The sequence below is a fragment of the Haemaphysalis longicornis genome, unplaced genomic scaffold (assembly GCF_048455015.1).
Source record: "Haemaphysalis longicornis isolate Haplotype H1 unplaced genomic scaffold, Haemaphysalis longicornis Haplotype H1 scaffold_2, whole genome shotgun sequence".
Classification (NCBI taxonomy): Eukaryota; Metazoa; Arthropoda; class Arachnida; order Ixodida; family Ixodidae; genus Haemaphysalis; species Haemaphysalis longicornis.
Window position 1 is genome coordinate 10,673,879 of NW_027526295.1, and position 26,139 is coordinate 10,700,017.

At 49.6% G+C, this 26,139-nt stretch overlaps 1 protein-coding gene across 1 annotated transcript in view; it reads left to right on the forward strand.

The window, feature by feature from the left end:
• Positions 1–4,347: 4,347 nt before the first annotated feature.
• Positions 4,348–26,139, forward strand: part of LOC144166984 (2-Hydroxyacid oxidase 1-like) — a 93,051-nt gene continuing 71,259 nt past the window's right edge. The window contains exon 1 of the mRNA XM_077696407.1: positions 4,348–4,446. The gene's annotated coding sequence lies outside the window, so the exon portion shown is untranslated. The remainder of the gene's footprint in view (positions 4,447–26,139) is intronic.

The following is a 26,139-nucleotide window of genomic DNA, read 5'->3' on the forward strand; positions in this document are numbered from 1 at the left end:
TTATCTAAGCAGAAACAACAACAACAACAACAAAACAACAAAAAAACAAAAAATCAACCTAGGTATAATCATGCTAACAAGTGTAAAAGGTGGTGACAATGGCTAACATGGATAAGTACAACACTGCTGAAGGAATTACAACAAATCTACGTCAAGATGGTCCAATAGCGCGGCGTGCAATCCAGGCGCAGACCAAACCGAAAAGAGGGAAGGACAGCTGCGCGTGCTAAACTACACGCTGTAATTTAAAAATGACATTTCTTTTGTACTTAACGCTAGTTCCCTTAAAAATACCAGATCAAGGATGAACAGCTTGAACAGCTTCTTTTGCACGTGGGTAGGTTGAGTGACAATTTGGGAGAGATTAAACGTTAACATCGTGTCGATAAGCATGTCGGAACTCGTGGAATGGTCTGCCATTTTAAATCAGCTAGATTAAATTCACCGAGTAGTACAAGTTTCGTCCCTAGAACGTGCTGGTGCATGTAGGCATACAGAGACTGCAGGGATTCACGGTCGGATGAGGGACTACGATAAACACAGCCCACAAAAATTATACGAGGAGCATAAAGTAGCCTACAGAACGTTACCTCGACCCCAATCACTTCTGGCAGGGCTACAAATGGGATATCGCGTTTTATTAGAATGGCGACACCACCACCTCGAGACGGTCGATCTTTACGTACTATTGCATAGTTCGGAAGCGCCATCTCAAAATCTTTGATATCCTTTGTTAGCCAAGTTTCAGTCAGCGCTAAAAAGTCGGGCTCGATGCTTAGCACCGAAAATTCTAACGATGTTAATTTGTTCACATTTACAAAAGTTATTTCTTTCGCGGTGGTACGCGACGTAGACGTTGGGATCGCGTTGCTGTACCCTCATGTTTTTCCTCTTGAGATGCTCGAAGCCTCGTGTTGACTAGCACAGCTCGTGATTTGTTTCTTTATCCCACCCGTATAAGTCGTCATTTACCCGTAGTTTGTCGTAAATCAAGGATACTTTATCTCCAGATTCTTTTCTTGGTTCTCCAACTTTCCCCAACTTTTTCGGATATCACGTACCCTTGTGGAAAAATCCTCACCTATCGAGGAATTTGCTCCTTTTAGTTTCGTGCAATTCTTTAGGATCAGATTCTTATTTTGGAAGTCCAGTACTTTAGGGTGTCACTTTTTTTCTGTCAGGTTTTCCAACTCCGTGAATACGTTCGATGTCAACCGGCTGAACTTTTAGGCTTTCTTTGACAATTTTCTGATTTTCTTCTGCTTCCTCAGGCACGCCATACACTTGACCTCCTTGACCGATTTTCCAAGTCGACCAGCTTCATTTCTAAGGCTGATACTGTTATCTGTCGTTCGACTACCTGAGCCATGCAAGAAGAAACTTTGTTATCCAGGGAGGTTAACCGTTCCAGTTTATTGTCGATGGCTATAAATCGCTGTTATCTGATTTACTTTAGGCCCCCGGTGGTTATCTGAAGTTGCTTAAAAAGTTCGTTGATATCGGGTCCCGGGTTGGTCTTAACATCCCCAGCTAGTATGAGTAATTCCTTGAAATAGGCACACACATCACACAACCTTGGAAAAGCATCCGAGGGGGCGGCGGCACAACTAAACAAAGGTTGTTTGATCGAATACATTTGCCGTAACGTTTGCTCACCTGCAAGAAGTAAACAAACGGGTTCAGGTTCCGCATTCCGGGTGAGCTGCCGTACCCTATGTTGTGTCGGTTTCTGCTGCCAGGTTCCGTTGTTGTTTCAAAGTCGACAGGTGGCTGAAGGATGTGCAGACGTCACCAAGCTAAACCAGTATGTCCAACGGGAACGCTACGTTCTTCCAACTGTGGTCTCTCTGCGAGATTAGCTGTGGAAGGCAGATGTCTTTTCTCAGTCAGAGGCCACATCGGGATTCCATCAGGTAATGCTTTGCCCTGAAAGTGAAGGGCTGACTACCTTCATCGAAGCCTTCGGCCGGTATTGCTATGTTCACCTTCCTTTCTGTATCACTTCCGCTCCGGATTTCTTCCAGCGCCTGGTGTCTCAAATCCTGGAGGGTCTTCCGGCAGTCGCCAACAGGATCTACGACATTTTGGTATTCAGGAAAGATCGTCAGGAACATGACTTGAAGCCACTATGAAACGCCTAGACGAGGTCAGGCTCTACAGGAAGAAATGCGAGTTCGGAGTCAAGTCTCTCCGCTTATTCAGTGTTGTCGTCAACGAGAGCGGAGTGTCAAAGTCAAGGCCGTCCAAAGTCTTCCGACACCAACGAATGCCAGCGGAGTGCGCAGGCGGGGTTGCAGTCATGTTGGTCGCTTCCTTCCGCACATCGCAAGCGTGATTGCGCCCATCCTAACTTCACTTAAAAACAGTGACTGGACCTGGGGTGTTGATCAAGATACAGCGTTTTAGGGGGATTCACACGACGGACATGTCCGCAGTCGGACCGGTGACGTCGCGGAAGGAAGCATTCACAGGAAGGATAATAAAGCGTGCAGACGACAGCGCGGACGGACCAGGAGGCAATGGACGCACAGAGCATACTCACGACGCGTGGACCGTCTACGCGCTGCGAAAAGCGCAACAGGTTCGAGTGGTTGAGGGTAGCGGCAAAGTTGGACACCGACCGGAAGCGTCGTTGCGTGACGATGGCCATAGCGTTGGCCACAGAATGAGCCGCGTAATATCACGTACGCGGTGAGTGAGAACGCATATATACGCAGGAAAGATGTAGCGCCCGCATTTTCTCGTTCTGTTTTAAATGCAGAGCATTTCAGTAACTCACGATGTCACCCACGTTGACATCCGTAGTCGTAGTGCCCACCCCTCCCCCTACACTACATAAAAAAAATACTATCCAGTGCCTGGTTTCGATCCCTCGGCCCTGCGGGCGGAACGTAATGTACATGGTACCCACTGGTACCCATGGTACCCATGGTACCCACTGGTACCCACAATGTACCCACTGCGCCACAAAGCCGACACAGAATGGGAGGCTACGAACGCGTCTTATATCCTTGACTCATTCAAACTACGTCAAGAAGCTGCTGATACAACGCATTCACTACCACCAACTCCCCAAACACTAAACGTTAACGCAATACACCCACCCCTATGCGACGCATTTACTCGAGTCCCCCTCGCGGGGAGATGGGCCCAATTTTTCTTGAACTCCTGCTTCCTTTGCTGTCGCTTCAGCCGCTCTACCTTTCTTCGCTCTCCGACGTAGCTCCAGACGTTGTTGCGGGCACTTGACGAACGCTCCGATCAGTGTGTCACTCATGCGTGCTTGTGGCTGGCAAGTGGCGCGAAAGCCCTGTACCGCCGTGCAACCGCTCCGAAACAAGCACGCGATGTGGAACAAGTGGCGATCTCGACGATCTCGATACGCCCCCCACTGTTCAGAGCAGACAGGAATAATTACTAGACTATCCGGCCTTGTGCGTGACAAAAGTATTCTGCTGTATTCCCCCCCCCCCCTCAGAATTCCGAACGGAAAAGAAGCCTCACATTGTCAGCTCGCGTCGTCCCCCGTCCGCTGGGGGTCACGAATCGGTGACGTCATAGCACGTTGGAAGGCATTGCGTGATCCGAATCAGGGATTTTGTCCGACGTGCGAATTGGCCTTTAAGATGGTCAAGGAGATGCTCAGCTCAGACTGTTGCATAGCTCTATATGACCCGTCATTTCCTACCGTGGTCTCAGCGGATGCGAGTTCATACGGAATCGGCACCGCGCCGATTCCGCATAGCTTTCACTATATACCGTATAAAGTGAACCCTTCGGTGCTCGCCGCACTGTCGGCTTCGCTTCAACATCTTTGACTCCAGCAGAAGCGCACTGCAGCCAGACAGAGAAGGAAACACGGGCGATAACATGGGTTATAACGCGGTTCGACCAGCACCTGCGTGGTCTCTTCTTCTCGGCGGTGTCTGACCATCAACCCCTTGTAGATACCACCCGACTAATTAGTCAGCCAGTGCAATGGGGAATTTCAGGCGCCTCATCATCCACCATGCGGTTTTGATGCTTGTTTTGTGGGTTTTGTACGCGAATACTGAGCTCTTGGCTGTCTGCCTGCTTAGCCTGACAAATGCGCTTGGCGTCTTGGGGAACAACTGCTGGGTCACGCCTAGGTTTTTTGCCTACAACGAAACAAAATTTTCCCACAAGCGAGACGCTCCGCTGTAAAGCAACAACGTCAGTTGTTACCCGAATGGCGCACTTAAGGCGTTCGCCTTAAATCTGTAGTCAGCCAGCTGTGGTTCTGAAAATGAGGTCGCAAAGTCGATGACACTTTGCTCTATCTTCCTCATTTTCAGGGCACAGCTGCAGCGCCAGCCGTTTGCATTACTGCGCCAACAGCTGCTGCATGCTCAGGTTTACTGGAGCTCTTCCGCAAACGCTTAGAAGCCAAGCCAACCGGGTCGACATCGCCGGCCTGATATTCAGGTGAGTCTGTACGCGTACCATGCATGTCTTGAAGCAGACCGGGTACTGTGACACACACTGAATGCATGTCCTACCACGTTGGCCTAATTATTTGCTCCAGGGGCGTAGTGAACCGCAGGCAGCCGACCGAGACAGACGTTGGTCGTGCCACCACGTGTTGTACAAGTTCAGCTCCCGCTCTTAGTTGGGGTGGCTAGCCGTGCTTCGCTTCTGCTTAGTGCGAACAACGAACCGCTGTTGACACCTCGCCTAATGCCAACCTCTTCCTTCATTCGCCACAACTGGCGACATCAGGCACGGATACCCGTGGAACCCGTGAACCCGTGGTGGACTCTGGATGGCTGCAACAGCCTACGGGCGCAAACATAACCATAAAAAGCTTTATTATAGCGGTTTCTGCCTTTGCGCAAGCTAAACGTTAAATTTCTGCGGCGCACTACGTCGGCACCTAGCGGAGAGTCTTAGTGCAGCCAGCCTTCAATGCTTTACTGCTCAGGAAACTTTGGCGCTTGTTTCATATAAAGACTGGCTCCACCGCCGCGCGTGCCGCATATTTGCCAGCTCGTGGCGTAAAAACACTCGCTGATTTCTGTCTCTGCGCGCTCATTGAGTGTTTCTGTTTTAGCAGTAGTTAGCGATGAATCGCACAATCATAATGTATACCACCTGCCTTCAATGGGGTTTTATTTTTCCAAATAAATCGCCGCACACTGTGGCCGCGAACGCCAACTGCTCCCGTGTCGTCGGGCGCAAGCGCTGCGCCGTCGTGTTTACGAATTTTAAAACGTCGTTTCCTTAAATAAAACGTTGTAGCCAGAATACATAGGGTAGCTCCGTATTCACGGACTGCTGCGGGCCTTTCGATACCACCCCCCCCCCCAAAAAAAAAACTGAAAGGAAGCAAGTACGCGTCCTTCAGACTACGCTATTAATGAATCTATTGATTGCTCTGGAATGCGCAGGACACTAAAGGAGATGACCAAATAATATTGTGGTTTGGATGAGTTCGTACATACTTGCAAATATTTAAAAGCGGATTTAAAAATGATCAAAACACGAAAAGATATATGTTGCACCGTGGGCCTGTCCGCGAACACCCTCCCCATTCCTTGCAAAAAACGAAGAGCAAAAAGAAGAATAGAACTGATTTTATCACATGCTACAAAACAATTTCAATATTACAAAGGGAGACAACAGAGCGTGGTCCAGCGTACAAATATTTATTGTTTGCGCTGTGATGTGTAGCACACGGAGGAGACGGAATATTGCCACGCTGCCAAGAACGACGCGAAGTTCTACTGAATGAAGTTTATAAAAGCGAACTCCTGCTCTACAAAAGGCTAGAATGAAACACAAACGTCGAAGAAGCAGTCCGCAGCCTGACGGGCACACCCGTGTACGGCCGAAGGACGGCCGCCGGAGGACAGCCGAGATGCGGTCGTCGGACTCCAGCCGGACTAAAAATACGGCCGTGCTACGGGCATTGGAGTTCAGCCACAGTACGTTAATTGTAATGAGGCCGGTCACTGCATGTCGCGCAAGCAGATGACTCGTTCGCGCAGTGCAGAAGCAGCACAAACCCAGCATTTTGGGTCCAGTGCAGCCACATCAAAGTGAGCTCGCGCGCAACCACCAGCCGTCAAGCTTTCAGCGCAGCCCTGCTTAATTACCAGCCTCAGTTGACAGGAAAATTCATTTATTAAACAGTGTTCACAAATTGTCGTTCCTTTAATTGCTGTGCCTCTTTTACTGCCGAACACAGAAAATAATCAGTTCTTTGTAGAGCTTGAACAGATGTATTGTCCGTCCTGATATCCTCTGTGGGGCGGCTTACCTGTAATAAACGGGAAAGAGGAGGGGGGGGGGGGGGGCGGCGGAGGGCGCATACTTTAGTGGGTTGGATTTCAGAGAGATAAATTGCGCCGCTTTTAGCCAATTTCTTTTAGGGCAATATTCCGGAACACTTTCATGCTATGACTACATAAACTATTTTTATAACAGTTGCTTGACCAATTTTGCTGTATATAAAACCGGCGTGAATGCCTTTACGAAGCGTTTTGGTTCTCAACAAAACACTCAGGAGCATTTAATATAACTCCTTCACAAAAATGTATGTCCAGTTTTTGCCCATTTTTTTTGAAAAGACATTTTCTACTCGATCAACTTTTCTGATGATCTTGCGCAGGGCTGATCTAAGAAGGAGCGAACAGGTACTTTCATTTTCAATCTATTTTAATGTTGTTTTCATGAGTATACGTCCACACCACTTAATAGTCCAAAAGAACTTAATTTTCTTCTAATGTCATAGGCCTCCTGCGCTGCCCAGGGGGCGCTGCGCAAGCGGCTTCCGGGCAGTACTTCCGGGTAGTACAAAGCTGCGCGGGTCCCATAGGATCCCGTGTTGACAGAAGCAAAATGAGCTCGACGCTCCCGATTATTTTGCGACGTGGTCACCAGCTCATCCCCGACGCGTCCGATCTATTTCAGCGATCAACTTGGCATTAGGGAAAAAAGCTTTGCAGCGCTAAACACGTTTACAGCACCGACGAAAGTGCCGGGACCGTGACGGCGTCTGCTACTCGCAGGTTCACCGATCGATGGTCGTACGAAGTGAAATTTTAAGTAAAATTTCTAGTTTAAACTAATACTCTAGGTGGCAAAGACTTGTCAAAAACAGCCGATCAAAAAAGAAGAGTGACGCAATCGGCTATGATCGCGCTTTCAAAAGTCAGCGAGTCCGGCGGACCGCAGGCTCGCCTGCTGCGGTGCGCCGCTCTTTTGCGTACCTGCACACTAGGCGTGCACTTTCATTAAACAGTGCTCGTTTGCGTCGCCGTTACGAATACATGGTGCAGCGTTAGCTTGCCGTTTTGTTGCGTGTCTCAGTGACAAAATGCCGCGACCGTCAGAAGCGTGAAATCTGTTTTGCGATTCCGAAATTGCGTAAAACAAAGTGGTCGGGCGAACTAAGAGGCCACTCGCTTGCATTGTTTGCTCTCACTTTTCTTAATTACTCTCTTGCAGCATACATTCCCAGTTCGCACTTAATAGCCTAGAATGAGGGTCAGCAACGGCCGAGTTCCATGCAGCCGACACGGCGGAGGGCTGGACGGCAAATCAAGGGGGGGGGGGGGGGGGGTGTAGGAGGAGGGGGGCTTTGAATGCAAAGAGAAAAAATTCAGCGAATTTCTAATAATATTTGACAATAATCTGGCGAAGTGTGAAGATGCAACGTTTATAGATATCTATAAACGTTGTGAAGATGAGGGGGGGGGGGGGGGGGAATTCAACTGGAGGAAGTCAAAACTGGCGTTTCGGCGTTCAGATTCGACGACCAAAACCAACACAGTCAGTCATGATCGTATATAAATATTCGGGGCCCCGCGCCGTGTATGCGGCTGTGTTATGTGATGTTATAAAAGTACACATCTCTGCAGGCAGCGGGCGTGTGATTTGGTACGTGTTTTGCGTGCTTCAATAGCGCTTAATTTGTTTATTTAATTGGCGGTATTGCCCCACCTACTCGCTAGTATACATGTACCCTGCCGTTCGTAAATCGTGCGGCGTAAAACGTTACGCAAGAATAATTTAGTTTGCGAAAATACGAAAGAAAGTTTCCACTCGTTTCAAAGGCGGTGCCAGGCCAGCAGTGTCAGCTGAGTCGGCTGCGCAATTCTTGCGTTCGCTTGCATGCTCCCGATGAAGCAACCTTTTGCAGTTACCTCAGGATGTAAGATGAGCAGCGTTCCGTGTTTATGCTACTCGTGAACTTTGCTTTGTCGACCGCACGCAAGAAGAAAAAACTGTAACGGTCGTCAAACAGTTAAACCACCCGACCTGACGATACTGTCCCACGCCGCGACCACCGCGACAGCTCGCTCAAAAGAAAGCCGACAAATCGGCTTCTTTTAGCGGATATTATTTTGTCTAGCCTCTGCAGCTACTTTAAGGGCTATTTCATACAGTATGCAGTCGTTTAAACACCCCACAAAGCGCCACAACCAACTTTCACTCTGGCTTGTAATTGAAAACACATGGAGGGCGGCGAGGGTCGTCTGCTTTTGTACTACCCAGAGGCGTCGGCCGCTAGGGGCGCTGCATGACGCCAAAACTCCAGCGCAGGAGGCCTATACTACGTTCAAAAAATTGTAGACGCGTTGCGAATGACGCCATGCTTCAGGTGGCTGCAGTTCTATCCCTCTGTGTTCACGCAAGGAAAGGCGTAAAATTAGAGTTACATAATTTGTTTCAAACCAATAACATAGCAATGGTAGCATGCATACAGGAAACCTTGCATACTGCAACGAATAGGGCAATAAATATTTTATTGGTCAAGGTTGAATGCGTAGGGTTCTCAACCCGTCAGAGGCAAACTTGCGCCTCTGGAAGTTTATTTATTTATTTATTTATTTTTATTTATTTATTCATTGTTTTATTTATTTATTTATTTATTTGATGCCTGCTTGCCTTTCCATGCATTACAGAAGGGAGATACATAACACTAAGCATTAAATATGAGACAAAATCACAAAATAATTCTACAAAGCACGCTGAAAATCGTCAATATAAACAGTTAATGCAATCATACGTAGAAGATAATTACACAGCAGTATTGATGTAAAATAAAATGAATCGCGCAAGGCGTCACCTTTAAAGCAAAGTTAATAATTTGCTTTAAGCTAGCGGTCCCACTTTGCGATATGTAGAATGGCGCTTGGACATACTTCTCCCCTTCTACTCCAGTTTTCGAATGATAGATATTACGAAAAAAGTTCAACCTGTGGTTTCGTCTGTGATCTTTCACGTCCTGCCATTTCAGTTTACTTTTACTTTCTCTCATGCTAAGTTGAGCGTGCCAATTACCTAATACGAATCGCACTCACATATTCTGTATGTTTTCGAGCGTATCAAGCAGCTCTTTGGTGTAGGGATCCACGAAAACACATGCGCACTCCAAGATTGAGCGCACATGAGTGAAATACGGTTGTTCTTTTTAGTTAGATGGAGGTTCACTGAAATTTCGTCTCAGAAAGCCAAAAACATACGCAGCCGTAAGTTTTATGGTGTGAACCTGCCTATTTAACCTCTATCCACTCCCTAAATAAACTCCTAGGTATTTATATTCCTCGGCCGTTGTCACAGCAGCATAATTTACGCTATACGTATTCAATTTGAATGCAGGTTTTCTTGTAAAGGTGCGGTTAACACACTGTTTAACATCCAAAAACCTTTCTGAATCAGCACACCAGGATGTTATTAAATCCGAATAAAGCTGCAGGTATACGGAGCCACGTTCATTCGCTATAGTCCGGTAAACTACACAGTACTTTTGAACAAAGCTTAGGGCCAATAGTAATAACAATGCAAAAAACGATTTCAGTTCATAGGATGAAATGTACTACGCAGAAGGTGATATGGAACACCATCATTTGCTTTTTTGCAGTCCAAGAATGTACAGTCAACCACTTTAAGCTTATCTATTGCAAGAGCCAAATCGTGCGTGAACTCAACAATCTGCGTTGAACAAGAAAATCCTGACAAGATCCGTGTTTGCTAGGATTCTGGCGATTATGTTTAACCAAATGAGTCATATCCCAAGAGTAGCTAAGCTTACCTTCCAACATCGGAACTAAATTAACAGCTAGGCTTCGTCAGTGACAAGGCTCTGTTGTTATCGTAAATTTAAAATAATTTTTTTTTCTAAATGGGCAGTCGTAAAATCCCATGCAGGGCATGAAGTTGATCCTACCAATGCACGAGCGAGTCTCTTCTACGTTTATCACCAACAACATAGTGCAACATTGCTTGTCGCAGTTTAATTGTAAGCAGAATAACTTGCGCTTTTGCTCGCACTTGCCTTTCTTTGGTGGGGAGTCCTTGACATGGTGGCGGTTTAGCTCCTGCGTGGTGACCGCTTGCTCGACGCCCTTGAAGGCCAGTTATTTTGGTGAACCATGTCCATTTCGGATCGGACATCTCTGCCGGGTCGGTGTCTCCAATGCTCTCCATTTCTTGAGGGAGCGAATAGCCTCGAGCTGATGCGTCGACGAAGCCGGCGGCAGAGCGGCACAGTCTTCTTGTGGCAATAAATGACATTTCGATGGCCTAAAAGGTTCCCTGCTAATGTCCAGTGAGTCCTTGCACCTTGCCCGTTCACCGAGGACACTCATTACTGTTTGACAAACGATGTTCGTTCATTTAAAACATAGAAACATGGAGCCGATGAAAAACGCGTCCCCGTCGTTCGGCTCCCTAACGGCTTTTTCTACCCCCAGGGAAAAACCGGTCGGTCTCCTTCCAAACACGTCTGTGCATTAATTCTCGGCGGCAAGGCGCGTGCCGTTGTTCGGCTGTATGCCGTTTGCCGAAAAAATGACGTATAACCAGATACCTTACGTAGGCCGGTCTCCTCTTGAACACCGGTGACCAAATATTCTGTGGCCATTCGCTTGCCGTAATTCGGCCGAGGACAGCTAACCGAATGAAAAACGTATATTCTGGGGCCGTACGTCGGCCGGTATCCTTCATAACACTGGTTACCCGAAGAAAACGAATATTCTACCGTCGGACGCGCGGTTCACCGTTGAAACAACGAATGCACGGCAGCCGCGCTCCGGCCGGTCTCCTTTCGAACACCAACTGCCGCAAGAATACGCATATTCTGTGGCCCGCCGCTTGCCGTGCTTCGGCCGATTACCGCTTCCCGAAGAAAAAACGGATGCCCTAAGGCCGCACTTCGGCCGTTCTCTTTCTCAACATCAGCAGCCGTAAGAGAAATGAATATCTGGCAGCCGGTTAGCTGCCGGTGTGCGTCCGTACACGGGCGGACGGAAAAATACCGAAGCGCTGGTTGCCGAATGTTGGCCGTTCAACGCATGATCAGTGGCTGCCAGAACCTGGATGCTGGCCGGACATGCCAGAAAGCGGCCATAGACGGGCGGTCTTGGGGCACACTTTCTGTGCCGCTTGGGAAAGTGAGTCGACAAAGTGATTCACGCGGCGTTTGCTACGGATGAATTATTAACGCGATAGCGTTATTATGCTCATTTTTCGATTTCCCCGTGGCTGCTAGCCGTCCGCTATCAGCCGTACTCATCAGGCGTCCACGGAAATACGTCACAGGGCTCCGCTGAATCTATATGGTGGCGCTACGGCAACAGAAGGTTGGAAAGGAGGACAAGGATACAATGTAAAAGACGCGTTGCCTCCAGGTGCCACGCCTGTGCGGTAAAGTTTGTTCTATGCCGAGTCGGTGGTAGCATGCTCGGCAGACATGGTCTCCAGCCATGCCCGCAACTTACACCATCATACCAAGGCGTGTTTCTACCAGAAGATGAAAAATATACATTTCCGGCCATTCATGCCCTGAAGCTACTCGTGGGCCAGAAGGCATGTCGTAGTTGAAGTCTCCGGAAGAATTTTGACCGCCTTAGTAGGCAGTTTTAGCATATCGTTACCGTGTTTGCGTTACCGTTTACCATGTTACCGGAACCGCTGGCGACGGTGAAGCCTGTGCCGGTAAGTTACCGTTCGCGATAACTCTCGCGCTGCGCAGTCTACTCCCGCAAACACGGTAAACGGTAACGTAAACACGGTAACGATATGCTAAAACTGCCTAGTATCTTTAACGTCCGCCGAAATCTCGACACACTGGCGTTTACTGCACAGCAGCATATGTCTAACCCCCCAGATTTTATTCCGGTGTCACCGATTTACTCGGCGCCACTCCCGAGCTCCTCCTCACCGCCGCTGACACCGCCTTCACAACTATTTTAAATGCGGAGCATTTCTTAGGCTCGCCAATTCCTCCGTCCATAGGCGTCCGCAGCTCATGACGTCACGTCGAGGCGCAGGTCCGCGCCTCTCCCCCGTACCCTCCTCGCTCTCAACAACAGCTGCGGCAATGCGGCAGGAGCGCGTCTGCGCGCGCATGCGCCGTAGCTGCCCATTGCGCCTTGTCGCTCTCAACAACAGCTGCGGCGGTGCTGGGGGAACGCGTCTGCGCGCGCATGCGCAGTACTTACCCCGCGCGCTCCGTCGCGCTCAGCAGCAACAGCGGCAGGTGTACACGTGATAGCGGCGTGCTAGCGGCGTGACAGCTGCGTGACAACAGCGTGGTGGGGGGCGTGGAAAGGACGGAAGTGCGCGCATGCACGTCTCTCCCCCATACTCCTCTCCCTCGACAGCGCGCGCAGTGTATATAAGCGGCGGAGCGCGCGTTCGAACTTCAGTCAAGTGCGTCTTGCTTGCCTTTCGTTTGGCTCCAGGTGAAGTATAAGCGATGGAAGCAACAGTACCGTCAACAAGTAGTGCGACACAATGCAACAGCAGCGTCACTCTACTCGTTGAAGGCAACGTTACCCCACCGTACATGGGGACCCGCCACGGCCTGCACTGCGTCTCCACCAGCAACAACAACAAGCAATCCACCACCATCCACGACAGTTTCATCGACCTCATCCTCACCAGTTACTCCAACGCACGACCGCTGTTCAAAGATCCCTTGACAGTCCACTTTAGCGACCATAAAGCAGTCGTTCTCTCCGTCCAGTACAACGACAGCACCACGTAATAAAAGAAAATAATGATGACAATACCTTCACCTGTCCTTCCTGTGCCCGAAAATCACGAAACATTAAATAAGAATAATAAAGACGAAAGAAATAATTAAGCATTCCAAACCCTCCCCACATCCAAAGGGTAACCACAAACTACCCAATTACACAACTTTCACGCAATACAACCACCCCTATGCGACGCATTTACTCGAGTTCCCCCCGTGGTTGTTGTTGTTAAATCTTTTATTCAAAAAGGGAAGGCCGGAGGACTTGGGGGGGAGTTGGGAGGGGAGGATTTATGGTTGAAGGGGGCTCGTATGAGTTCGTGGTCTTCGGGAGGCGGCATCAGTTTTCCACAGGACAATTGTTCAGCATTGAATGGTCCATTCACTGGTGTAGGCCATCGCTATATAACTCGCGCTAGACCGCTCTTAGTGGCGAACCGTATTATAAGGTTAAGGGTGTGTTCATCTAATGTGAGGGGATCGATACGGGTTGAGGGATCTGGGTTTGGGGAAGTGAAATTCCGGTATTGAGAGAATTTGGGGCATATCCAGACTAGGTGGTGCAAATCAGCCGTGACGGCTCGCTGACAGTATGGACACTTTGGGTTGATGGGGGGGTAGTACCATTTGCGAATTATTTCCGGTGAAAATGATGCATCTGTATAGAATTTGTTAATAAATATTTCTTGGGTTCTTGTAAGGGAAGGCCTGTTGGAAACGTGATCCTTCGGCGTAAGTTGCTTGAGTCGGAGTTTCTTTTCGTGTTTGTACCGGTGTATGCGAATGGCGGGGGGTACGCTGATATTTTCGGTCGTGTCCAAGCATTCAGGAAGGTCTGAAGGCTGGGCGATGGCGAGGTCAGCGGAGGATAGGAAAGAGCAAGCCTCCTGCGCAGCTTCGTGGGCTGCCTGATTCCCCGGTGCCGCCAAATTATGGTCAGGAGTCCAGTCTATGCGGACTTGAATGCCATGCAGTTGTAGGGTCATTGTTTGCCGGATAATTTGGTTTACGGAAGGGTGCGTTGAAAATGGTCGTCGAAGTTCTTGAAATGCTTCGTAGCAATCGGTTAATATTCTGATCTTTGTTGGTAAAGGTTGATGGTGGTCGTACATCAACTAGTCAAGAGCATGGGTAATGGCAAGTAGTTCCGCTTCCGTGGGTGTTATAGGAATTTTGGAGTGTCGGGTTCCTATAATGGTTCGGTCATCTGGGGAAACCCAGGCAGTTCCAACATTTGGTGGTGTCAGGCTGGCATCAGTATAAATGTCGATTTCGTCGGGTTGTTTTGTGCTGAATAGCCTCTGACAACGTTTTTGTCTAGGAATGGCCGTTGTGCGGGTGATGGGGTGATTTGTTGTTGGTTCGGTCAGGAGAGGTCGTTGCCACGGAGGAATAGGTATCGGGAAGTCAGGTAAGGGGATGTGATCTTGCTTATCCCAGGCCGTTAGTATAGCACCTTGATGGGTAAGTTTACGCTTGAAGTTGCATTGGTCGGTTTGCTCTTGAATAATTTTTTCAATTGGTGGAAGGGCAGCCGCAGATTGGAGGTTAGAGATTTTTGTATGGCGTGGTAAGCCAGTGATTGTACGAAGAGTCGCATTGTGAAGGACATTAAGAGAGCGTCGTTGGGTACAATTCAATGTGTAAGATTGGGCTCCATATGTAAGAATACCGACTGCAACGGCGCGGGCAAGTGTCTGCACTGCTTTTTGCTTTGCTCCTCCATGCTTATTAGATAGTCTTCGTATGGCATGTTGAGTCGAATTCCATTTCTGTTTTAATTGGTTCAGCCATATAGTCGGGCTACTTTTGTAACCGACGGGGATGCCTAGTAGGCGAATGTGGTCGAGTTTGGCGGGGATAGGTGTGGTGCCAACGATGATTCAAGGCGGACTAAAGTCAGGAGCTGGGTTGCGGCCAAAAACTGACAGAAATTCGGTTTTATTAGGAGCTAAGGAAAGCCCGAGATCCGGTAGGGTAGATTCAATGCTTTCTACTGCATTTTGCAGGGCCGTAATCATAGTTCGTTCATTCGGGTAGTCCCTTGACTCGGTCCATATTGTGATATCGTCCGCATAAATAGTAAATCTCGCACTAGTGTCTCTTTGAAGGTTCCGGGCGATCGTAGTCATGGCTAGATTAAAGAGTGTGGGACTGAGGATCGAGCCTTGAGGAACTCCTCTGTCGAGGTAGAAGGGAAGATGCGGGCGGGCGGCTTTTTTTCCCCTCGCCTCCAGCTAGACAACTTGCGCAGTCGGCTGCTAAACGCGGTAGTGTTGTTATCAGATGATTGCGAAAAATAAACAGAAGCCCGGACGGGCGTAAAAATGCACTGACGATTACTATACTCCCTAATCAGAAATTTGTGCGTAGCGCGAGCTGCAGTATTCTCTGTAACGGCGCATTTCTGGTGCGTCTCAGGAAATGTTTGCGTCATCAGCGAAGGCACAGCGGCGTGCGCTACTCAGCTGCTACCTAGCAGCGCGCCGCCGCCGCCGGCCAGCATGTTGCAAATCGTTTTTGAACCTCCCGCGCAAATGTCACGTGGTTTGGATTAGCGGGAAATGGAACAGCGCCTGGGTAAAGTGTCAGGTGGAGGGCGCTACATGGTGGCTACGCTTGAGACGTGCGAAGGAGAGGCTACGAGAGAGATGACACCTTAGCTTCGCGTGTCGTACTCGCCTTTACCCTTCGCTAGACGCTCCTTTCCGTTTTCTTTCTTTCGTCGCTGCTGCGTTCGCTGAATAGGCTACGCGGACATTAATAGACACCGCTCCCGCGAAGCCCAGGTAACGGCCGCGAAAGGGCTGCCTCCTAAAACTACCGAAACCCGCGGTCGCGGTTTCCGCTCAAATTCCACTTCGCCAAGTAGCCGGTTGCCCGTTTATGCGTGCACGGTTTGCGGGTGGAAAAAGGGGGGCGTGCACACAGCTAGGCTTCACGCCGCTACTATTGAAATGCCGGTTGTGCTGGTGGGAGATCTAGATGTCGAATTTACATGGCTCAATGCGCTTATCGGCTGTTCTCCTTAATCGAGCGGTTCGGGTGTAGGTTGATGTGTTCTTACACAGACAATAAGATGCCTACGAGGGGGGGGAGGGAAACGGACAGCCACATGTTTGTATGCGAGAATAGAGCTCAAGGGCTTCAAGGTTTTTAATCGTTATGGGACGGATGTGCGCCGCTCGTTTGGGGGAAGAGCAACAATTGAAGCGTTGGCCCGAACACAAGCACCAACGGGCGCAAAAACAACGAAAAGCTGCAGGCGCCGCCGTTACCGCCTCAAGTTCATCTCGTCGAGTAGCGGCAGCAACATGCAGCAACATGGATGAACAGCAACATGCCCGCTTGTAACGCCGGCGTGAGCCAATATCAATTCTTCAGAGGCCTTTAGGGGATATTGTCGACCGCGTCTGTCACTTCTAAGCACACGCACACGACCCGTTGCCGGTTTATGCGTGCGCAGGTTTGTAGTGGAGAATAGTGGGAAGAAGTAGGAGGGGCGTGCACGCGCAGCTATGGGTTTCATGTCCGTACTGATGGATGGCATGTCCGTTGTGCTGGTGCGAGGTTTAAACGAGCACGTTAAACGGCCCAATGGGATCTGTCCGGAGTCCTTAGTGGTAGAGCGGATTGGGTTTGTGTGTTACACAAACAGTAAGATGCTTACGACGCGGGAGGGACACAGGCAGCTCCATATTTGTCTGCAAAACAAAGCTTGGATCCTTCAGAGGTTCATTCAGCTAATGGGAAGTGTGCTCCACCGCAAATTTCAACAAAAGTGTTTTGTTTCGTGCACTCCCTGGACTGCGTCCAAGTTTGCACGTCATCCTTCTTCACAGAGTGTAAGCAGTGTAAGGGCACAAATGCTTTTTGTTTTCTGCTTCCATGATAAAAACGGCCATCCCGGCTGGGAATTGAACCAGCGTGCTTGGGCTCAGCAGAGAAACGCCTTACCCACTGAGTCACTCCGGTGTGGAAGGCGTACCGGCACTTGCCGGCATTAAGAGTGGGTGACCTAATTAAACAGGGGACAAAGGAAGTCATAGATTATAAGCCGAAAAGAGCTAATATGAAGACTACTATATAGTGTCTAATCACATAGGCTTTCAAAATACATTTCACTATTCCGATGGTTATGTCCCCGCTGCAAGCTCTGTTTTGGTAAACGACAGATGGCGTTACGCGGCCAAGTTAAAATTCACCCGAAAGGTAGGTACGAATAGCCTCCCAGAGAACAGGCACGTAAGAATGCTATGCGGGGTTTTAGACAAGCGGATGGTTGCCAACTTACAATAGCCAAAAACAGAAAATCTTCAAACAATTATTGGCTACAAGTAAAACGTCTACACAAGAGAAGATCAAGTAAAAAAAAAAATTATAAGTCTCATGCAACCACTGGTCATGACCAGAGCATTGTAGAGCCTGCCGTACCACAAGTTTACCCGCACCAAAGAAAGTGAAATAAACCCCACAATTAGGACAGATTGTGAGGCGGTCCTCAACCTCGGAATTTTTACCATGAGATGAACTAACAAAGAGTTGACCACCAGGGTAACAGAATGAACATGCATACACGGGTCTAGAAGAAGGGGACGGCCGTTTACTCGATGGAGGGATGAAATAACAATATTCGGAGCAAAGGATGGATTCGGGAAGCGCAACACAAAAGCGGGTGAAGCCCAATGGGAGAGGCCTTCACGCTGTAGTCGTCCTAAATAGGATGTTGGGGATAATGACGATGAATAGGTCCGGAACTCAATAGGTCGTAACGTATTTCAAGAAACCGGAGAAGTCACTCTCCTTGCACCAAGAAAGCAGATGTAAAAACAAAATCGGGAGGGCCCATCATACCTGCTTTGAAAAGAAACACAATCCCCAAAACAGAAAAGAAACGACGCGCAACCCCTCCTTTTGAAAGGAAACTACTGTATCCATGATAGACATGGCACCGATCCAGACACCCCGATAAAAAACACTCTACCGAAAATATCGTATACAATCCTACCAAATAGGCGGCGGTAGGGTATACTCAAGTTCATTCGGGGAAAGTATCAGGATCATGAGACCACCGTATACATCGAATCCGGGTTGTACGAAAGTACAAGGCCCCAATTGTCGCAGTTGACTACTCTTGCAATCTTTGTGACTGCATGACCCCTATAACATACAGGAACGAAGAAATGGAAGATGAAGTTATCCTCTTGGCAATACGAATGGAGGAAGTATCAAATAGAAGCGTAGCATCATTACAGATTCACAAAGAACATTATACAAATTTCTTGACGCACAATAACAAGCGCTTCGGTAAGTAGTCCCATCCATAATGCAGAAAGTTAAAAACTACACCTGAAAGCCGGATCCAATGGTCTGGAAGGAAGGGACGCCCTATGTAAGAGTTACACGAACTCATGTACCGGGCTCCTTGTGACGAATACTACGACACTACCCTCTCTAAAAAAACGTTAAGAACGAATCCTCCTCCTATGCTTAGGAACCCAATCTTTCCCCTTGCTACAACGAGGTCTCAATGCCGAAGAATCACAAACTATGTGTACGGAAAACGAACAGTTATCTGAAAACTCATGTGCATTAAGGTGTTTGGTGGGAACATCAGACATTAAGTCAGAACTCTGCTAAAATATGGGAAACATCCACCGTCCTGTGCGCAACCTAGCAATGTCCAAGGTTATGGCCTGGGGAGAACAACTTAAACATAGCATATTCCACTTCGAGGCACGGGAGGCAGATTTGTCGAGCTAGTTACATCAAGATCAGCGCGAGGTAATTGAGAGGGCAAGGGAAGGAGCTGCTGCTACACCTGATGTTGTAGACTCAGGTTCCACCTTTGAGCTCCCTGCCATCTCTTTTCTCCATTTTTCTAAACCACAACTATTTCTTCCTAGACAAAGATCTTGTCCCTCTCTCTCTCTTTATTTCTCTCGCTTTCTCTCTCAAGCTCACTTTGAAAAAAAAAAGCAAAATTGTTTAGTCAGGCCTACACATCCCAGAATAAACATTTTGATACACTGACACTGGCTCCCCCTCGCTCAAACTGACCAACTACTCGCATTTGAAAGCTTTCACGCTCCCATTTTAAGCCACAGAAGCGCAGAGAACTTTTGTATCTTTAGGACACGGTGATTAGAAACCCTCGTTGCTAGTCTTTCTCTTCTCGTTAACCTTTCGTGCTCGTGAAGAATAGATCGGAAATACAGCAGCTGGGTACGAACACGCTCCGTGGGCGTCGAAGTATGGCTATCGCGCCTTACCTCTTACGATACAAATGTAGATGTCTATGCAACTTTTTAATTTCAGATCCATGGAAATAGGATCGAGAACATTGTCGAAAAAACAAGAAATCAAGTTAGTGACAAGGAAACAGCATTTCCATATCAAACCTTTCCTTATCAAACCATGGAGTTTATTATGCTGTATTCGGTGGCCGCTCTGATACTCAGACCCTGAGTACGCCGATGCACCCCTTCCCCCAATCCGAACAAGTGTCACCGCTTTCCAACCGAAGGCGTACCCGATCATCGAGCAGCACACGACCATGGCGCAGCGGCGCCGCCAACCATAGGTCGGCAAAACAGAAAGAACTCACTCAAACTCAATCACATTTTTTTTATTTACGCTGCACTCAATCAAACTCAGACTCAAAAAGTTCGTCTGTTCACAAAATCACTCGTACTCACTCATCAAATACTCATTTGTAATCGTACTCACTTGTACTCAAACTCATTTGTCCTCACGAGTATTCGTACTGAATCTGTACTCATGAGTACTGAATCTGTACTCATGAGTACTCACTCTGTACTCATGAGTACTCAATGAGTACTACTCATTCTGCACTCGCGAGTACTACTCATTCTGCACTCACGAGTACTACTCATTCTGCACTCATGAGTACTCAATCAGTACTCATGAGTACTCAATGTATTACTCAAGAATAATCAACTTAACTGCACTGTTAGCTAGGTCGTAGCTCGAATGAAAGACTAAGTAGAAAAAATAAATTGTTTAATTGATTAGAAAAACACAGGTTACATATAAATCAGGACAGAGGAAGAAAACGTCTGACGCAGTGCACTGTCGTTGGGCGACTTACTGTCCGAAGGCAAGTACACTGTACATGTGAGAAAGCGAAACGGAACGTAAGCATTCGCGTTGCGCCCGGCGTCTCGTCTTGTTCTCAGGCCGGGTCGGGCTCAGGAGAGCTCGGGGTTTGTCGGTGCGGCCGTGGCCGTAAACTGCGTTGTAAGTGCGAATGCACTTTATAAGCGACCCCAAACCATCCACCGCCGGCGGCGTCGGCGTCCGCAGTGCTCCTCTATAAAGAAACAGCATCCGGCGCCAGGTTTCGATCCGCGGACTTTGCGGCCGCAGCGCGACGCGCTACCGATCAAGCCACGGACGCGACGGTGATATCAGTGTTGACGCGCCTTATATCTTTAACGCATTCAAACTACGTCGTCAGCGGCGTGCGTTGGCGACTCAGCGGCGTTATAGCGGCTTGATAACTGCGTGGTGTACACGTGATACTACAAACCCGATGGAAGAGATGGAAGAGAAGGCGGCGAGGCGGTGGGCTGCGGGGGCCGAGCGCAAGCGCCGCAAGCGGGCCGACAACCGTGCATTCGCACTTTCACATTCTCCCCCTCGGGGAAATGCGGGGGAATTTTTCTGCGTGTCTTCGGGTGGCAGCTTTTGTCATCCGTTTTCGTTTCCGGCGTATCCTAATCGTGCTCTAAATCCGAAATGCGCCTGCCCCGAGGCACAATGAAGCGTTCGCGTAGATTGACGTCCGTTCGTATCCAGATCACTGTCCGCTTGTTCACCGATGCTCGATGCTGGCGTTTGTTTTTTGTTGTTCTAGATACTAGAAACTTCGTTAAGAGGGTGTTCGTCTCGTTGAGTTTCGGTGAATTTCAAATCTGCTTGATTTTATTGTGTGTGTGCCGTGGGATTCACTTCGTTAGACCTGAACTTGACAGTGTTTACGGCGTTGCGTTGGTTGCGCTGCTTCCGTCAGCGATTGTGTTCGTGTAGCTCGTCGCGTGCTTGATGCATGTGGGGGCGTAGTCATCTGGTTTGTCCGGTGGCGAGCTGCGCTGTGTAGGGATGGCATAGTTCGGCGAGTTGAGAACGTTGCTTGAATTGACGCGTGCGTTGCGTATGGTGCGGGAGCCGTTTGGCTTTTCGTTTAGTGTGCGGTAGCGGGGCGTTTTCGTAGGGTGGCATGGCTGATCGGTCAAAGTCGTTGCGGCTCCGTGCTCGCAGTCGCCGTGGTTGTTTCGGAAGTGAAACCGTTGTGGTGGGGAAGCGGGTGTAGTTCGTGCCGTCCGTTCGGTGCCACATTCCTCGGCGTCGCAAGCGTGACTTCATCGTCAGGGCATACGATGCTTCGTCTGGATCGGGTTCATTCGTTGCCGTTCTTGCCGTGTCCGTGTCGTCGCTCAAGACCTCGTCTTTTGCCCGTTGTTTCGAGAATGCTATAATCGCTATCTCTCCCATACAAGCAGGATCCGTTTACCGCGAGTCCGCTTGCTCGCGGTTGCGTCCTCTTGTACGAAATGGTGTTTGTCGTGCGAGTCTCGATCGGAGCGCGGGTGCCGGTGATCTTGTTAATTCTGGCTCGGACATGCAGCGTGCGCTGGCCGTGTCTTTGCTCGTTGACGGACCTACTTGCACGAGTGTCATGTCTTTCGTCCGCTGGACTCGGGCGGGAGCAGCGGGTGTCGGAGAGCTCGTACTTTCCGGTAGGGTTGAACCGCGTGCGCTGGGTCTTTTGTTGCTTGTGGCCAGGTGATTTCTGCGGTTGTAACATTCGCTGGCCAAGTCCGGATAGCACCTGCAGTGGGAGCGGAGGATGTCGCGAACAGCAGTTTCCTCCGTGTGTGCTGCGGCTTCGTGGCGTTTCGTGCGTTGTGCATTTCGTTCTCCGTGGTGAGCTCCACTGGTTCAAGTTGGATGTCGTTCGTCACTTCTGGTGCATTTCGTGCGCTGTGCGTCTCGTTTTATCTATGAAACTCCCCTATAATTGGGGTGTGGTCGTTCGCCACGTATGGTGCATTTCGGGCGCCGTGCGTCTTGCTCGCTTGTCGTGGCCATATCCACCAATCCGGATGCGATGTCGTTGGTTGCGTGGACCCGCGCCGGGACAGCACGTGCGGAAAATGTACGTACCGGCTCCGTTGCGTTCCGTGCTCTCAGCGTTCCGTTCGTGTACGTCTGTAGCGGAAGAGCGCGGGTGCCAGGAACGTGGTGCTTCTGGCTCGTGCGGGCTGCGTACGTTGCGCGTCTCGTTGCTCGTTGTTGGAATGACCTGCGCGTGGGCGATGTAGCAGAGCAACGTGTGTTTGTGATCTCGCCGGAAATGCACTGACCTTCGATGCGTCTCCGTAATCGTGGCGATTACCTGGGAAAGGTCCGCGGTGAGCGCGCAATCACAATTTTGCATGCGTCGTCTCGTTCATGTGCGTGCCGTCGTGGATTCTGCCTGGGCTCGGATCTCGTGCAGTCCAGGTACCGGGGAAAACGTGCGGCCGACTCTCGCCAGTTGTCTCAGAAAACTTTCTCGTTCATCACGCAGCCTTCTGCTCTCAAACAGCGCCGCTTGCAGGGTCATCTGCCGTTTGTTGTCGGAGGCAGCCTGAAGTAGCGTTGGCACATTCGTTCGTTTGGAGAGATGGTGACGTTCTTCGTTGTCCTCTAGAAGACGCAAGATGATGTCCTTACGGCCAGAGCAGGGTATCCCTCGTAATTGTAGTGCGCTCACGAACTGCTGTTTCTTCGTAGAGCATAGGATGTAGCGTTCCGTTGAAGTCAGCACTGTGTCGACCACCGCTGGCGTGGAGTGCATCGGTGCCCTATGTCTGCGTGCTGCACTCTCGTAGTCGTGGTGCGGTCCGTCCAGGTTGTTCGTCCGTTCGTCCTCCCGTGGCCTTAAATCATGATCCTGTCGACTGCAGCATCTTAGCTAGGTCGTGGCTCGAATGAAAGGCTAAACAGAAAAAAATAAAATGTTTAACTAATTAGAAATACTGAGATTACATATACATCAGGACAGAGGAGCCCGAGAAGAAAACGTCTTACACGATGCATTGTCGTAGGGCTTCCCACTGCGCGAAGGCACGTACACGGGAGAGAGCGAAACGGGACGTACGCACTCGCGTTTTGAATCGCGGCTGAATCGCGGCTGAATCGCGGGGCAGTTGGCCAGTTGTAGAGAGGGCGTATTATGTACGTGAAGCTACTTAACGGCGACCCCAGTAGCTCCCATGTGTACAGCGGGTCGTGATATTAAGTTGCAATAATGAATTATCTTTATGACGGACACAGACAGACAGACTGACAGGCCAACATTGTCGCGCTCAAGTGGCCAAAGAAAGACTATCGTCTTTAAAACCATCTGGAAAGAGACGCTGCCGCCGCTGTTCCGAATTCTGCGAACATTGCGCAACCATACCCCTCGCAACCGCCGCCAGCCCGCAAAGTAAGAGTTAAACAGACGAAAACAGGCTAGCGCGCGAAAAGCCAAAGAGGGAGGTCCCGCCGCGAAAAAGGGACAGGACGGGCACTACGCGTCGTTGTGTCTATTTCCGTTAACAGCTAGGCCAAAACCCACACGGGTCTGATCTTACTAATTTTTTTATGCGTGTGTGTGCGGTTAGCCAGAGCGCCCGACACAAATTTGCTGCACCTGGCGACGCGCCGACGGTGGGCCCGATTCGCGCCTAGGTCAGCCAGCCCGCGGCAGACGTGCCGCAACTGGCGGCACACGGCGCCGCCGAGTCTACTCTCCTTTTCCCATCGAGACGGCCGCACCAAATCATGCTTGGGACGACCGGCCCGCAAAAGACACGCAGCGACGACTAGACTCTGGAGAAGGCGCCGCTGAGTCGCCTCCCCTTTCCCATTCGTGGCTCGGCTGACGCAATCACTTCGCCTGCATTCGCCGGATTCAAACTGCGGCCAGTGATAGTCCTGATTGGAAAGATTCGAACTGCACGCGGCTGCGGCGGAACCCCGGGGGTATAAAACCAGCCCTGAAGCAGCGGCTGTGCGGCGGCATTTCATCGGAGGCACTGAGTTGAGAAGTGCCTTTGTGCGAGCCATGTAACGCTCTTGCTACCTTTGTATATATTGTATATGAATGCAGCTTAAAATCACCGTCGGCTCGACAACTTCATCGCTCTCCTCTGCGCCGCGTCGATGGCGGACTGAGCAGGGCAACGTCGCAACATCTATGCATCTGTAGTGTTAACCTGTGGCTTTTGTATCTATGTTGTACAACGCGCCCCTTATGTAACACCCCCTGTGGGGTCTTTAAGGAAATAAAGTGAAGTGAATCGAACAGTGCTGACTGAGCTAGAATGTCCCAGTCCCAACAGTGTGTGTGTGTGTGTGTGTGTGTGTGTGTGTGTTCGGGGAGGGGGGGGGGGTGGAGAGGGTATCGGTCGCAGTCGAGGCCCGCAGTGCACCCAGTTGCTGCCGGTACTTGGCAGCCGTTACACCAGCGTAGAACTGCTCTGCCGTGCTGTGTGTACTCGAGAACAAAGTTTGTAGACGCGTTTTTCGGAGGCGTGATAGCTTGCACTGACGTCACTGTATTGCCGTGTTGGTGGGTTGGTTGCACAGTGGAAATCTGCAGCTCTTCTCTCAAGCAACGCGGATGAAGCTGACAGCGATCGATCAAAAAGTGCGGTGACGTCGTTATGTGCAATCCACATGTTTTACGAGACGTTCCAAGATAGGAGCTTAAGCGACAATCCCGGCGTCTGGCGTTGGCGTTCATCAATTCAAAACAATTCCTTCACGAGGCCACTCACAGTGCGAGCTTAAACTCCGCGGTATAGTTGCTAGCGAGGGGTGGTCGCCCCGCCTGTAAACAGTAGTAAGGTAGGGGAATAACAACCACCGAAATTCACCATCATCGTCAGTTCCCTCATTACACGGTGGCATAAACGAGAAGCGGCGAATCGGGTTTCCACTCGAAAGTAAAGCCATTCGAAAGCAAAACGCTCCTCCAGCGGCAAGATAACAGAGCTCTTCGACAAAATATGCGAGGCTAAACAAGGCGCCGCACGCGTTGAACTGGATATTATGATGTCCGATTCACAACTCACAAACGTGCTTAGGTGTACTCGGATATTTTATTTCCATTGCTGGGGCAAATTCCACCGCCGCGCCTGCACGCCGTGGTGCACGGTGGGGCTATATGCTCACTTGTAAATGGCACTACACGAGACGATATTACTAGCGAACCTGAGCAAAATGTTTCAAAACGGGAACCTAATAAAACCATATGGGCGCACGTACATCAGCCAAACTGTCGCTTGAATGCGCACAGCTAACGTTACAAACCACGCAGTCGGTTTGACGCGAGTTACCTAAATTAATTGCGACTGTTGAAATGAGTGGTTCGGCTCACGAAACGACTGCACAGCGTGACATGCGTCTACGGAAACTTCTGAACACCGAAAAAGAGAGACTTCAGTACGCCCAGTTCGTGCGTTGTTAGCAGCCTCCACCGCCTCTCCCCTAAAACAATTAGAAGGGAGCAAGCGCAATGAAGCCGCCACGCGTTCAGAGGCCATGTCAACAAAAATAACTGCGGCAGTCAACAAGTCCCATCAGAGAAGAGCAACTGCGGCCGCGTTTCCCGCCGGGCCCTCACCCCCTCCTTTTTCCCTCTTCACCGTGAACCCTTTGTGAGCGACCTCCGAAAAACGCTTACAGCGCCAAACAGGGACCGGGAAAGGAGAAATGTGCAGTTTTCGTTGAGTAATTTTACCATGCTTGACAGTTAAGGTGCACAGCGGCACCGCTAAATGTTTGCGACTGGTACACGCGCGTCCAGACTCGAGCTCGTGATAAAACTTGTTTGCACTACTGTACTCAGGAGTGTATATACTCATGAATACACAGTACTCATGAGTACAAAGTATTCATGAGTATTGTACTCATGAGTGCTGTGTACTCATGAGTACTGTATACTCATGAGTACTGTGTACTCATGAGTACTGTGTATTCATGAGTACCGTGTACTCATGAGTACTGTGTACATGAGTACTGTGTATTCATGAGTACCGTGTACTCATGAGTACTCATACTCATTAGTACTC